The following is a 13,695-nucleotide window of genomic DNA, read 5'->3' on the forward strand; positions in this document are numbered from 1 at the left end:
AATTATTATACACCTGTCATTAATAAAATTATATACATTAACACCAAATAAAGATAAGATGTTTCTGTTAAATGTCTTATTTTTTTCATGTTCTTGGCTTTATGTGACTGCTGATTCCAAAAACGCTTACAAAACAGGTACAGGATCTCAGAATTTTTACTTTACATCATAATGGCCATAATCAGCATGTGGAGAAAATGCTGCACCACGGAGACATCAATAAGGCTGCCAATAAATCAACAGCAACAGCAACTTACACCTGTCAGCCATTACACCAAAGCTCTGGCCCACCTGGTTCGGTCACACAGAAAAGCCAATGCAGCACAAATTGCTGAAAATTGTCATTGCTATGTTAATATTAATAAATTAATATTGTATTCTTGGTCCAACTTCTTACAATGAAATTTTGTGAGACAACTGGTAACACTGTACTTAAAAATCTTAAAGACACATACCTTAATGATAACTAATAGATTCAAGCTGAGCCAAAAATTTACCTTTACCGAGGCACAATCACATGATCTTACATAAACATAAAAAAAAAAACAAGAAACAAAAGAGTAAAGTTTTGTTTAATATTACTTAACCGAATTTTGCAGTATTTAAAAAATGCTGTAAATGCATAGCAATGCCCCGTAGCCACCAGACGACACATGACTATGCAAACACTTAGCTAACAAAAGTTTGAGAAAAACAGAGGTACTGTTAAGGAGTAGTGGCATTTCAATACTTGTTAAGTGATATCATAAAACGGCCATGGTAGTTTGGCTTCAGAGTTGCATCAATGTGATCTACAAATCCATCTACAAATGTTATATCCGTTAACTTATTTATATGAAAACCACATTAAGTAGATACCTGGTCATTTTTAATGCAAACATTAATACATATAGACAGTGGCTAATGCTAACATAAAGTTCAAAGTACCACAGTGAGCCTTTAGATTTTTTCATGTGTAGCACTAGCACAGCCAGAAAACAGATTTTGGCCTGGAAAAAGTGAGTGCTACATTTATTGTCAGACTAATGTGCAAAAACTATACAATAAAACTATAAAAGCTACATAACCTTTATAAGTCTCTACTTTTATTTAAGTGCACTCACAATGATGATAAAGCAGGGACTGAACTGCATTCATACTGTGTGTTAGGAGGCTGGAAGTTCAGTATAACAGGAGATGTGTTTAAGTTAATACGGAGTCCAGGTTTGTTATTGGAGGCTCAGATAGACTGTGGGAAATTCCAGCCTTGAACTATCGAGTGACTGCAGTCACGAGTCATCCGAGAACAGCTGGCAGCATCAGCCCAGGCCAGGACCGTCTTCGTAAAAAAGTGAAACCATTCTCAGTCACCACATGCATCCCAGACAGACCAGAAGCAGGACACCAGGAAGAGTCAGACAGGTCCTGAGGGCAGAGGGGGTCTGCATCTCTGGCAGCTCAGGAGCAACATGTACTGTATAGCTTAACAGAGAGAGTTAAAGAGAGAGAGAAAGAGAGGAGAAGAGAAAAGGAGAGAGCAGAAGAGAAGGAGAGATGACAGTTAGGTATGGTCACAGTCACACAATGTATAAGGTGAATGTATATTTAGTGCAGAATGCAAGCAAGGACTCGGGCAGGAATAATTATGACAACATAACTAAAAGGGAGAGCCAGAAGGAAACACAGACATGAGTGCTCCCTGACATGTAAAGCGACCAATCACTTTACTGTCAACAAACCTGAGTGATCAATGAGAGTGGGGAAGACAGCATATAAACATACCAGTTCACCATAAAACTCTACGTCCATGAGTCCCCCAGATCTGCTCCTTTACCCAAGGCAATTCTATATACAAAAATGCTTAATTAAATAAATAGGTTTTTAGCCTAGACTTAAACACTGAGCTCTGCCCCCTGCTGTAGTTTTCATAATACGCGGTACTGACAAGAAACCTGCATCCACCATACGATCCACCAGGCATGGTGGATCGTAAGACACTAGCAGTTCACTCAGTTATTGTTTATGCACCTAGTTGAACAACCAGACAGTAAGGCGTTACAATAGTCCAACCTAGAGGTGATAAAAGCATGAACTAGTTTGCATCTGCATCTGTATAGTCTGCATCGTTTAGTGACAATATATTTCTTATCTTGGCAATATTCCTGAGATAAAAGAATCCTATCCTGGTAATATTATCTACATGAGCTTCAAATGAAAGGCTGGCATCTATAATCACACCGAGGTCTTTCACTGTTGCACCTAATGGAACACAAAGGCCATTTAAAGTTACAGTGGGATCAGAAAGCTTACTTCTAGCTGTATGCGGTCCTATGACTAAAATTTCTGTATTATCAGGATCAAGCAGAAGGAAGTTAATTAACATCCAATCTCTTATGTCCTGCACACATTGTTGAACTCAAGTAAGCTGGCTTTTCTAATCTGGTTTTTCTGAGACGTATAACTGTGTGTCATCAGCATAACAATGAAAACTAATACCATGTTTACGAATTATGTAGCCCAGAGGAAGCATGTAAAGGGAAAAAAGCAGTGGGCCTGAACCCTGTAGATCACAAACTTCACCTGAGAATATCTAGAATAATCACTATTTAAATCTAAAAACTGATAACGATCAGTCAAATAGGATCTGAGCCAGGAAAGGGCCGTTCCCTTAACCCCTCTGTTACCTTCAAATTCACTAACATCTTTCTTCCTTATTCTTGGGGTCAATTTCACCTCAGCAATTTAAACCTCCAGAAAATTATCAATATTAAAATTATTTTCCAAGTTTATGTGTCAAGTTCTTTTATGTTTATTTGTAGATTATTTAAATAGCCCTTCAAATTAAACAATAAGCCCCACCCACCCTCGTTATACATCCTGAATACCTGTTACGCAACTATGGAGAAATATGCAGATCAGACTTAAAAACTCACTGATTGACCTAAAATTAGAGATAGATGTCTTTTTATTGTTTTACTGACTTTATATTATTTCTAAATATTTTTTTTTTGTTATCTATAACATTTAGAATGACAAACAATTTTTGTTATCAAAAATAAAAACATGTATGTATATGAATATGTTTGGGGTCAATTTGACCCCAGGAAAAACAAAGACAATTTTAAAAAATTTGAAGAATTATATCTGTAAAATAAATATCACCATCATCATCATTGTCTGTACTGCTGTACACATTATGTGCAAAAGGTGCATGCATTCTTCTTCGATAGCTTCTCTCTATATGAGATTTCACAAACATGTAACCCAGTTGTTCCAACAAAATCCTCTTTAAACTCAGTTTTATGCTGTTCCAGTCCTTGTTCATTTCACTCCCTATCACAAAGACCTTGTAGGACCTTAAATCAATGTTGAAGAAAGTTACAAGGGGTCAACAGGCAGTGCATAGCTGAACTGTGCACCATATTTTAATACTGTATTTGGCCGCTTTGTTCGGCATGTGTGTCTGAAAGGACAACTGAAAGCCCTAGCAAAATGCAACCAGACAATCATCCATAGTCAGGTGGAGACCTGGATTGTGAAGAAAGGGTAATCGCTGAATCCTCTTGCCCATTACATCCCATATTGCTGTGAGTTTGTCACACATTTTAGTCTGACCATAATAATTTAGAATTTTTGAAAGGTAGTGTGTTAGCTGGAGGTTGAAACACAACAAGAGGGTCAATAAAGAGGGTTTTGTTCTTATCAAAGGATTTTGCCTCATAATCAGCATCCTACTCAACATAAGAAATAGTTCAGAAGCCTGCTGTTATAAACTTTTATTTTTATGAGTTTTTATATGTTTGCTCCACCCCTATGTTGGGTGAACTATCAATATCTTCACAGGAACCAAATTTTCCCATCCCAACAAAGTAAGGAATGTCAAAATTCTCGTGAGGATGATGTTATTCCCATTAAATTCGAAAAAGTCAATGAATATGAAGCAACAGTTTTAAATATAATTAACTTGTAAAAAACGTCCTAACAATATGTTGTATCTAAAAAATACTACAGTGATTGTAATTCCCACATCTGAGAACTTTATACAACAAAAATGAAAAATCAGAACCAAAGCTATTGATATTTATTGTATAATAATAAGTAAAAAAAAAAAAAAACATTGGTTAAATGTTGTTTAGACAGACGATCAAGTTCACTAGCTGGTCATTTTATTTGTACAAAGAATGAACTGTTATATAGCCTATCTCTGTTTGTATCTGTTTATTATTATAAAAAAAAAAATACATTCGAAAATACATCAAACTTTAAATATAGAAATAACTGGTAAAATAGACTTTTAGAATAAAACATTACAATAACTCAAAAAAGACGCACTAAAAATGCTGTGTTGTTTCTGTAAACACATCGTTGGGTGGTTTATGCTGGGTCCAAATTCTGGGTTATTTCAAATACTTTAAACACATTGTTGTGTTGCTCATGTTGGGTCTAATGGGATGTAGTAAGTCATTTATAAATAAACACCTGGTTGGGTTATTTTGACCCAACAACTGGTTTATTCTTTATTCTCTGGTTTCTCCAAACGGCAGCCTGCAAAAATATTAGAAATAGTACTGTTATTCTGTCCCAAGTGTAGTTTTTGGAGATTTTAGCTTCAGGAAATCTCCCGGCGCTCTGCGCATAACACCGGCCCAACGCAGCCTCGGAAAGAATTTCTAAATGTTTTCTAAACGTGGGCTATTATTGTTTACTTTTAACATTTGTTCATTTAATTTAAATGAGGTTTGGGCTTGGGATTTCGATGGGCTTGGCATCGTGATCCTCCTCTTTAACTTCCCACGTAGTCTAATCAGCGCTCAGCCGCGCACATGAAGTAAAAAAATGCGCCAGGGGAGAAACAGCAAAGAGGCTGACTCTGACCATTTTAATAATTCATTAATAAATGAGTGATTTCTTTGGTTTCAGCTGTGATGAAGGTAATCATGTCATCTCGTCGTCTCCGCAGCAGTGGATGCGCCTACAATTCACTTTTCATATAAATTACATAATCTAAAAATTTGTTTTCCATTAGTTTATATAAAAGCAGACATTTTGCTTTCTGTAAGTATATATTTTTCACGTCTGTGAGGCGAGTATACACTGAGTTTCGGTTAATTTTCTGACGCGCTCAAGTTCACTGAAAACAATACAGAACAGCGCGCATTGTTTACTTTCTTTATTTAACAAAATCATAACGTTTTGTCATCATTGTGAGTGCACTTAAATAAAAGTTGAGTCTTATAAAGGCTATGTACCTTATATAGTTTTATTATATAGTTTTTGCACATTAATCTGACAATGTTTTAATTTTATGGTCATTTAAATTCACTTATTTCAGGTAATAAATCTACTACACATTTAAAGAACATATACAAAATATAGGATGACACAAAACCCTACAAGTGTAGTTTTTGTAATTACACATAATAAAATCTAAAGACTCACTGTGTTAACGTTTACGTTGCTTAAATTCAATTCTAAAAATATTTGATTTATTTTAAATGATAAATTTGTACTGTACTTTTAGTACTGTGATTATGAATTCTTTAATTGCAATGTTTCACTTGATTTTATCCGCTACTACGTGCTGCTCTAAAGGAGCTGCGGCTCATTAATCCTGGAGAGAATGAACTAAAGTTATATAGCGCCACTCAGCGGTAAAAGCCAGCAAACGCACAAACCCAAATGCTGTTGCCGAGCGCCGCGGATGTAGAATGTAGAATACCGCTTGTCTACCTACTGCATATAGGTCAATCATTTATTTGAGGACTTTAAACATTGAATGGGGTCAAAATGACCCCAAAGATAATAGGAGGGTTAATTCCTACTACATTGTCCAATCTGTAAGTGAGAATACTATGATCAGTGGTGTGAAAAGCTGCACTAAGGCTAAGTTACACAAGTATAGTGAACCAACCCTGATCAGACGCCAATAGGAGGTCATTTACTACTTTACAAGTGCTGTCTCTGTGCTGTGATAAGGCCTAAAGACTGACTGATACAGTTTGTTTATGCTATTTCTATGTAGATATGCACATATACTGTGATACTATCTTTTCTAGAATTGGAATATTTATGATTTTGTTATTGAAAAAGTTCATGAAGTCCTCACAACTGTATGTTGTTGTTGTGGAGATTTCTGCAGTGATCTTATTTCTAGTTAATTTTGCTATGGTATTAAATTAAAATCTAGAATTATTATTGTTCTTTTCTATAAGGAGAGATACATCGATTTAGCACCACTGAGAGCTTTTTTATAATTCAGGATGCTCTCCTTTCATGCTATTTGAAAAACTAACAATTTAGTTCGACGCCATTCACATTCTAAATTTTGAGCGGTCTGTTTTAAAAGGTCTGTGGTCATTATACCAGGGAACGAGTTTCTTATCTCTAAACATTTACCATTTAACTGGAGATACCTTATCTAAGGTCTAACAGAATTTTGACTCTAAATATTCGGTCACCTGATCGAGTTCTGTGGAGTCAAACATAAATGTATGTATCATAAGCAATTGATCAGTGTTTTATGTACATGACTTTGTACAGATGTATGTAAATGCTTATTGCTGCTCTGTTTAGGAGGGGTGTGCTGTTGTCAGAAGTTGTCAGTCTCTGTTATCTGTGTGTGTGTGTGTGTGTGTGTGTGTGGTGTCACCTGAGAGGTCAATAGGTCTTACATATTCATGAAAAGTCATGGATTATTCAATGAAACAGAGGCTCTGCTGAACAAAGTTATGCACATCAGTCACTTTACCCCAAATAAAAGATCTTTCTGAGTGTTATAATATAGTTGTAACATAACAGATATACAAACCGAACAAACGGTGCAAACTGAAAGCTAAACCTAAACCAGGTGCAAGGATTAATAAACCGAAATACATGTTTGTGTGCCCATGATAGGTTGTGCACGGATCATTGAGCTTCTGCAGATTCCCAAATTATAATATAATCATACCTTACATGGCCTTTTCTATATTTTATCATCAGTAGGTCAAAATCACTCAAATCCCATATCCTTACTTTTGCCCTTTTCTTCTCTCCTTCCAACACATCAACTTCAAGAAAAAAGGTTCACTTTCTGCCTGATACAGTATATCCCACAGAGATATACTGGGTGCCATTTGTCATCGCTGAGCTGGGCGGCGGCGGCGGAGCTGGAGCGACGCTCGCTGAGCTGGGCGGCGGCGGCGGAGCTGGAGCGACGCTCGCTGAGCTGGGCGGCGGCGGCGGAGCTGGAGCGACGCTCGCTGAGCTGGGCGGCGGCGGCGGAGCTGGAGCGACGCTCGCTGAGCTGGGCGGCGGCGGCGGAGCTGGAGCGACGCTCGCTGAGCTGGGCGGCGGCGGCGGAGCTGGAGCGAAGCTCGCTGAGCTGGGCAGCGGCGGCGGAGCTAAAGCGACGCGCGCTGCACTGGGCGGTGGCGGAGCTGAAGCGACGCGCGCTGAGCTGGGCGGCGGCGACGGAGCTGGAGCGATGTCCTCAAAGCCTGGAGGTGGAGGAAGCAGCAGGCCGGCCTGGAAGTCTGGCTGAGGAGCCGGAGCGTCGTTCGCTGTCTCCATCGGCGGCTGCTGAGCTGGCGCAATGTCCTCAAAGCCAGGAGGCGGAGGAGGCAGCAGGCCGTCCTCGAAGCCCGGCTGAAGCGCTGGCTCGATGTTCGTGCAGCTTGGAGGCGGCAGATCGGCAGTGCCGCACACGACGCTTGGCGGCTGTGGAGCGGGAGCGACGTTTCCCATGTCTGGCAGAGGCGGCGGCGGTGGAGTAAACGTGTCTGGCAGCCGCGGCGCGTAGACCTCCGCGTTGACTACAGCCGGGAGCGGGAGGAGGAGTGCGTCGTCCAGATTAGAGAGAGGGAGAGTATCCGGAGCTACATCGCGGTTCTCTCGAACCTGGACGAGCAGCCTTTGGAGTAGCGCCACCTGCTCCCGCAGGTCGGAAATGCGCTCTCTGTTTTGCTGTGCCAACAACGTGTAGTCCTCCCCCGTTAAATCCACGTCACCGTCCTGCCAGGCCTCCTCGGCCCGTGCCTCTTGGATGGTGGTTGGGACCGTGTATCTCCCCGCTGCCTCACCCTTGAACGGCGTCCGCCGAATGGCGAGTCTGCAGCCTTCCCAGCTGTGCCGCGCTCTTATCTCTCGCTGCTCTTCGCTGTTTTCCAGCCAGTCCGCCGGTTTGATGAGTTTGCAGCCTTCCCAGCTCTGCAAGAGTTCTCTCACCCCTTGCTCCTCGCTGTCCTCCAGCCATTCCGCCAGCTCGGGCAAGATGGTGATAGCGCCCCCCCAAAAAACGTCTGGGGGAGCGACCTCCGCTATGCCACTTCGACGGTCTAGCTTTCTGTCACGAATCTTCCTTTGGCGTTTGTGTGTGCGTGGCATAATGTGCAGGAGGCGAGCTGGCGGTTTAGTATTCGGCTTTTATTATTAAGGCACATAAAATAAACACCAACATAAATCAACTAAATAACAACTACCATAAGGACAACAAAAGCTAGACACCTGACTGTGCTCCGGTCAGGATCTTTAGAATCAACTTAATTATCTTACCTCGGTTCAGGTGAATTCCCATGTCACCTGACCGAGGTGCAGTCTGGGACACGCAGTCCAACTTAAACACAAACTATAACAAAAAACAAACAAACCCAGGCGCTTTGGCGCCCTCTAGGGGTTAACCGTTACACCATTGAAGTAAAATATTGTAACTGTAGTATATTCAGTGCCAAAGCAAAGTTTCAGACCCTTTTGGATTGTCCACAATTTTATTATATTTTAAACTCATCATAAAATGTATTAAAATCTTTTTTTCCCCCTCATCATTCTGCTCATAATATTCCACAACGACAAAGTAAAAACTGTTTTTTTTTTTTTTTTGCAGTTTAAGTCTCAGCTCCACCAGGTTTACATTGTTGGGCCCTTGAGCAAGTGTGATGTCACTGTTCACGACACTGAGAGACGCAAAGCAGCCTACACATTCAAGATTCAAGAATTTTATTTGTCACATATATGGTTGTACAAGTACAACAGTAGTAAAATGCAATTGCAATAAACTTCAGACTGTGCAGATTTTTAAGAAGAAAAAAAAAAGAATAAGTAAGTACAAAATAAAAATAAGACTAAGAAGACTATGAAATAAATTGTATATAATATAAATATAAATTACACAGAACTATGATGTAAAATGTGATACCGGTGCAATGATATGTGATAAAATGTGTTAAAGTGACTGTGCTGAATTTGTCAGTCATTGGTAAGGTTATGTGTTTAATGTCCTTATAGCCTGATGGAAAAAGCTGCTGTTCTGTCTTTCAGTACGTGACCTGAGTGATCGGAGTCTCTTATCAGATGGCAGCCATTCTGGACCTGCACCGCCTGATGTAAATGTCCTGTAGATGTGTTTAGTCCTAGTGATGCGCTCGGCACACCTGATCACTCTCATTAAATCATTTTTGTCCTGGGAGCTGCTGTTCCCATACAGCAGTCCCATAAAAGACGGTAATATTCCCAAAGACAACAGACTAGGTGTAGAAGTTTTTACGCAGACCTCAGGAGATCCTGAACTTCCTCAGCTGTCTGAAGTACAAGCGCTGCCTAGACTTCTTCACCAGTGAAGAGTGTCCAGGATAAGTCCTCAGAGATATGGACTCCCAGATACTTGTAGCTGGTCATCCTCTCCACTAAAGTCCTTGAGCAGCGTATACTAGGAGACCTGCTTTCCTTTCCTGAAGCCCACCACCATCTCCCTGCTCTTTGATACATTTCAGTCTAAGTTATTGATCTTACACCAATAGGATCGTGCTACTGTCTCCTCCAGATAAGCTGTCTCCACGTTGTTCTGGATCAGACCAACCGCCACTGTATAATTCTAGAATTTCACAATTGAGTTGGAGCTGTGTCGAGCATAGCAGTCATGGGTGTAGAGAGAGAAGAGCAGGGGACTCAGAACACAACCTTGAGGTGATCCGATGTTTAATGTAATGCTTAATCCAGGAGCATAATGAGTGACCAAGCCTCAGTTCACTGAACTTCATGATGATTTGGGAAAAGACTACAGTGTTAAAAGCTTAGCTGTAGTCGATAAAAAGAATCTTTGCATAATTCCCTTTCCCAATGTCCAGATGCGAAAGTGTTCTGGCCCTGCCAATTGTAGTTAAAGTTGTTTATTGACCCATGCTGGTTATTTTTTTAAGTGACATGTGACAGGAAGTGAGTGTGTGTTTCAGGAAGTAATGTAGAGAAAGCAATGGGTAGAGCATGTTGTAACTTAGGAAAATTCTTTGCCATACTCAATGTTATCACTTGAGAAGACATTGCCTGTAAGTGAATCTGTTTGTTATATTGACTATGTTCAGTTGTGTCATCATATTTGTATATCTCTATACTCACCATTGTAAATATCCATTTCACTATACATTGCTCTCTTGACCTATAAGGTAGTTATAGTATTGCATTTATATATAAGTTTATACATAAATGCAATAATTTGAATGTCTGTAATAGATGATGCCCACAAAGCAGTTTTTCATTGATTTGAATGCCATTTCCCTTAGTCCTACTCCTAAAAGTAGAACTAAAATTGCATCACTGGCCACTTTCACAGGAAATTTCCTACTCTGAGATGTTTAGTTAATGTGAGCCTTGAGCTGCTGTCACAAGGGTAAAACCTTAACAAAAGAAAAGATGGCTTTTTGTCTTCATGAAAACATGGGTTATTTAGGAAAAAAAAAACGAAACTTTTTTGAGACTTTTTTATATTTTATTAATTAAAGTGTAGTACAGCCAAAGTAACTTCAGGCTTATTAAATTTATTAAACAACAAAATGCATCTACCTAGATATTTACTTTTATGAAACATTACAAAATAAGCCTTACTCTATCAAAGATATAACTCTGCATCAAACCATCCTTTATATGTATCCCTGAGCAAATTATATGATTAAATAAATACTGACTATAGTAAAAAAATATATTAATCAAACAAAGTAAATGTCAACCAAAACACTAGCTAAAGATATGACACAAAGTAAATCTAACAGAATAAATGTATACAAGTAATACAATACAAATATACTTGGGACTGTTGTTTTTTGAAAGCTAGTTTATTAAAAAAAAAGAAAAAAAAAGACTCTGAAAGACTCAGGAAGATGCTTCGGCCTCTATCACTGATTCTGGTCTTTTGTTCTCAGTAGGTTCAGCTGTGAAATAATACACTTTAGATCAACCTCTTATTAAACGTTAAGGTTTAATTTTATGGTTAATTAAGAACACTGCGAGTTCTTACTTCGAGCTCTGTAACATTTTACTGCCAGAATGATGGTCACCAGCACATACGGAGAGGCCGCTACCGCACTGCTGAGGAGCTTCAGTACTGACAGTGGAGCTTTTTCATGTGAGAGAACTGGAGGGGGGGGGGGATATCTATTATAAACATACACACACACACACACACACACACACACATATACAGTGTATATGTACTATTGTATTAACATTTTATTGACAAAAAATGCGTTAGAAAACGTTCATCTCAAAGACGAGTTCGTTCAGAATCAGTTAGATATAGCAGGTTGGCTGACTTGATTTTCTTCTTACATTCCGTAGCGTCACAGTGCATTTCCCAGATGAAGCCCAGCTCAGTGCAGCTGCTTTGAACCTTTTTTTTTTCAGTGCTTTGAAACTAGATTTGTCATTGGATATTGGAAACTAGATTTGTCATTGGTCATTGGATAAATGCTGCGATTATGTCCCGCCCACGGACGCTCAGCGTCTCTGGGGGTGAATGAGGAGCAAATGAGGAGTGGGCGGGCCTGGACGCTGGGCTGCTGCATGATGATTGGAGGAGCTGTTTAAAGGGCAGAACCTCTTTTTTGAGCAGCATGTCTTAAGTATACATCAGTGTTACTGACATTTGAGTAGTTTCATGCGGATCTGCAGGTGAAGTGGTATGAAGAACTGCTGCACTCTGTATTGTTTGCTGGTGATATAAACCATTTTTGTTTGTACAATTCATTCTTTAAATAATAAAAAAAACTTATTATAGCGTTCTTGACTTTGCTCCTTGTTTCAGCATTGTAAAGTTAGTTCGTTCATATAATTAAAGTAGCTCGTGGAAGGGGAAACTAGCCAGCTAGCAAGCTGTGCATAATGGCAGACGGTGCTAATATTGTTGACCTGCTTTTGGCAAAACCATTTAGTAGTCTTACATTTACATTTAGGCATTTGGCAGACGCTCTTATCCAGAGCGACTTACATTTTTTTTTTTTTATCTCATTACACATCTGAGCAGTTGAGGGTTAAGGGCCTTGCTCAAGGGCCCAACAGTGGCAACTTGGTGGTTGTGGGGTTTGAACCTGGGATCTTTTGAACCGTAGTCCAATACCTTAACCACTGAACTACCCCTGGCCTAGTCTTCCTTACGAGGACAGACTCAGAATTAAACGGCAGGGCAGACCAATGCCCAACATTGATCTGGTGCAAAAATCAGGAAAAAATAACAGGTCTTTTCAGCTCTCCTGGTATGACAAGGTGAACTGACTGACTGGAAGTGCTGTGACAGAAAATGTACTATTGGCCATGCCTCCTGACGAAACCTTCTCAGAGAATGAGAATACAGTTTGGTCAATCGTTGGTTTTGGGGATCTGGGTTACTTTGACAGGGCATACAAAAGGCATAAAAAGTGATAAGAACATAATGAATTTTATGATGAAGGCCTAATATGAGCCTCCCCTGTTTCAAAAGCTAGCAGCCGCCACTGATATGTGCAGTAAATATTTAAAGAAGTTTAAATATCACCCCCGTGTATTTGTTATTTTTACACAATATTTTATAAATTGTGTCTCAAATTCTTAACCAGACTGTACATATTACTGTCTTTTAAGAATCTTACTAAATCATGTAACCCAAAATAGACTTAAAATAGAAATTACATGCTAATGATGAAGACTGACACAGGACATAAGCACAGACTTTAACTTTATTAAACATACTAAAAATAAAACACAGGTAAACATGGACTAGGACAATCTGTATTAATAAAAATAAGGTGACGTGGTTTCCTCACCTCTGACTGAAACCCAGCTTTTCGGTGACTCTCCTCTCTCTGGGTGTGTACAGTGGTAGAAACCTTCATCTGACTTTGAGACACTACTGATGGTCATCTCTCCCGTAGTCTGATTCTGGAGAACTGATCCATCTTTATAGAAAACAGCACCAGACTCTGAGATGTTTGTGTTGCGATATAAACAGCGAAGAGTCAGAGGATTTCCCTCAGTTACAGGATGGACAGGACTCTCCAGGATCACATCACCATCTGTAGGAAAGAGAACATTAAAAGCATAGAGTGGCTTAAATACAAATATAATTGTAGCATAAAGACCTCGACTGATCTGTAGCATGTAAACGTTACAGTTCGACCACACTGCCATATTTATGACCAAAAGAAGTTTTTGGAAGTATAGACAGATGAGCAGTAAAAATTTGACCCGTCACATCAAATGTGTTATTGATTCACATTTTGGGTGATTTTTGTTATGAATATATTTTTGTTTGTATTTTTGTAGGCAAAAAAAGCTCCATTTTAATACCAAATTGATTTATTTATTTTTTCATATATTTATTTACTTATTCATCATGTCCATGTGTTGAGAAATAGCAGTGTAAGTTTGGGTTTCTGTATATTAAAGGCATATTAGATTAACTGTATATTAGATTTTGCCCAAGTGAAAGTTATGTCG

At 39.3% G+C, this 13,695-nt stretch overlaps 2 pseudogenes; both read right to left on the bottom strand.

Annotated features, from left to right (window-relative positions):
* LOC128520445 (uncharacterized) overlaps nt 1–9,630 on the bottom strand; it is a 126,653-nt pseudogene extending 117,023 nt beyond the window's left edge.
* Nucleotides 9,631–11,097: 1,467 nt separating this feature from the next.
* The window catches only part of LOC128520456 (Fc receptor-like protein 5), a 74,417-nt pseudogene continuing 71,819 nt past the window's right edge, over nt 11,098–13,695 (bottom strand).

The sequence above is a fragment of the Clarias gariepinus genome, chromosome 1, assembly GCF_024256425.1.
Source record: "Clarias gariepinus isolate MV-2021 ecotype Netherlands chromosome 1, CGAR_prim_01v2, whole genome shotgun sequence".
In the NCBI taxonomy this organism is placed as follows: Eukaryota; Metazoa; Chordata; class Actinopteri; order Siluriformes; family Clariidae; genus Clarias; species Clarias gariepinus.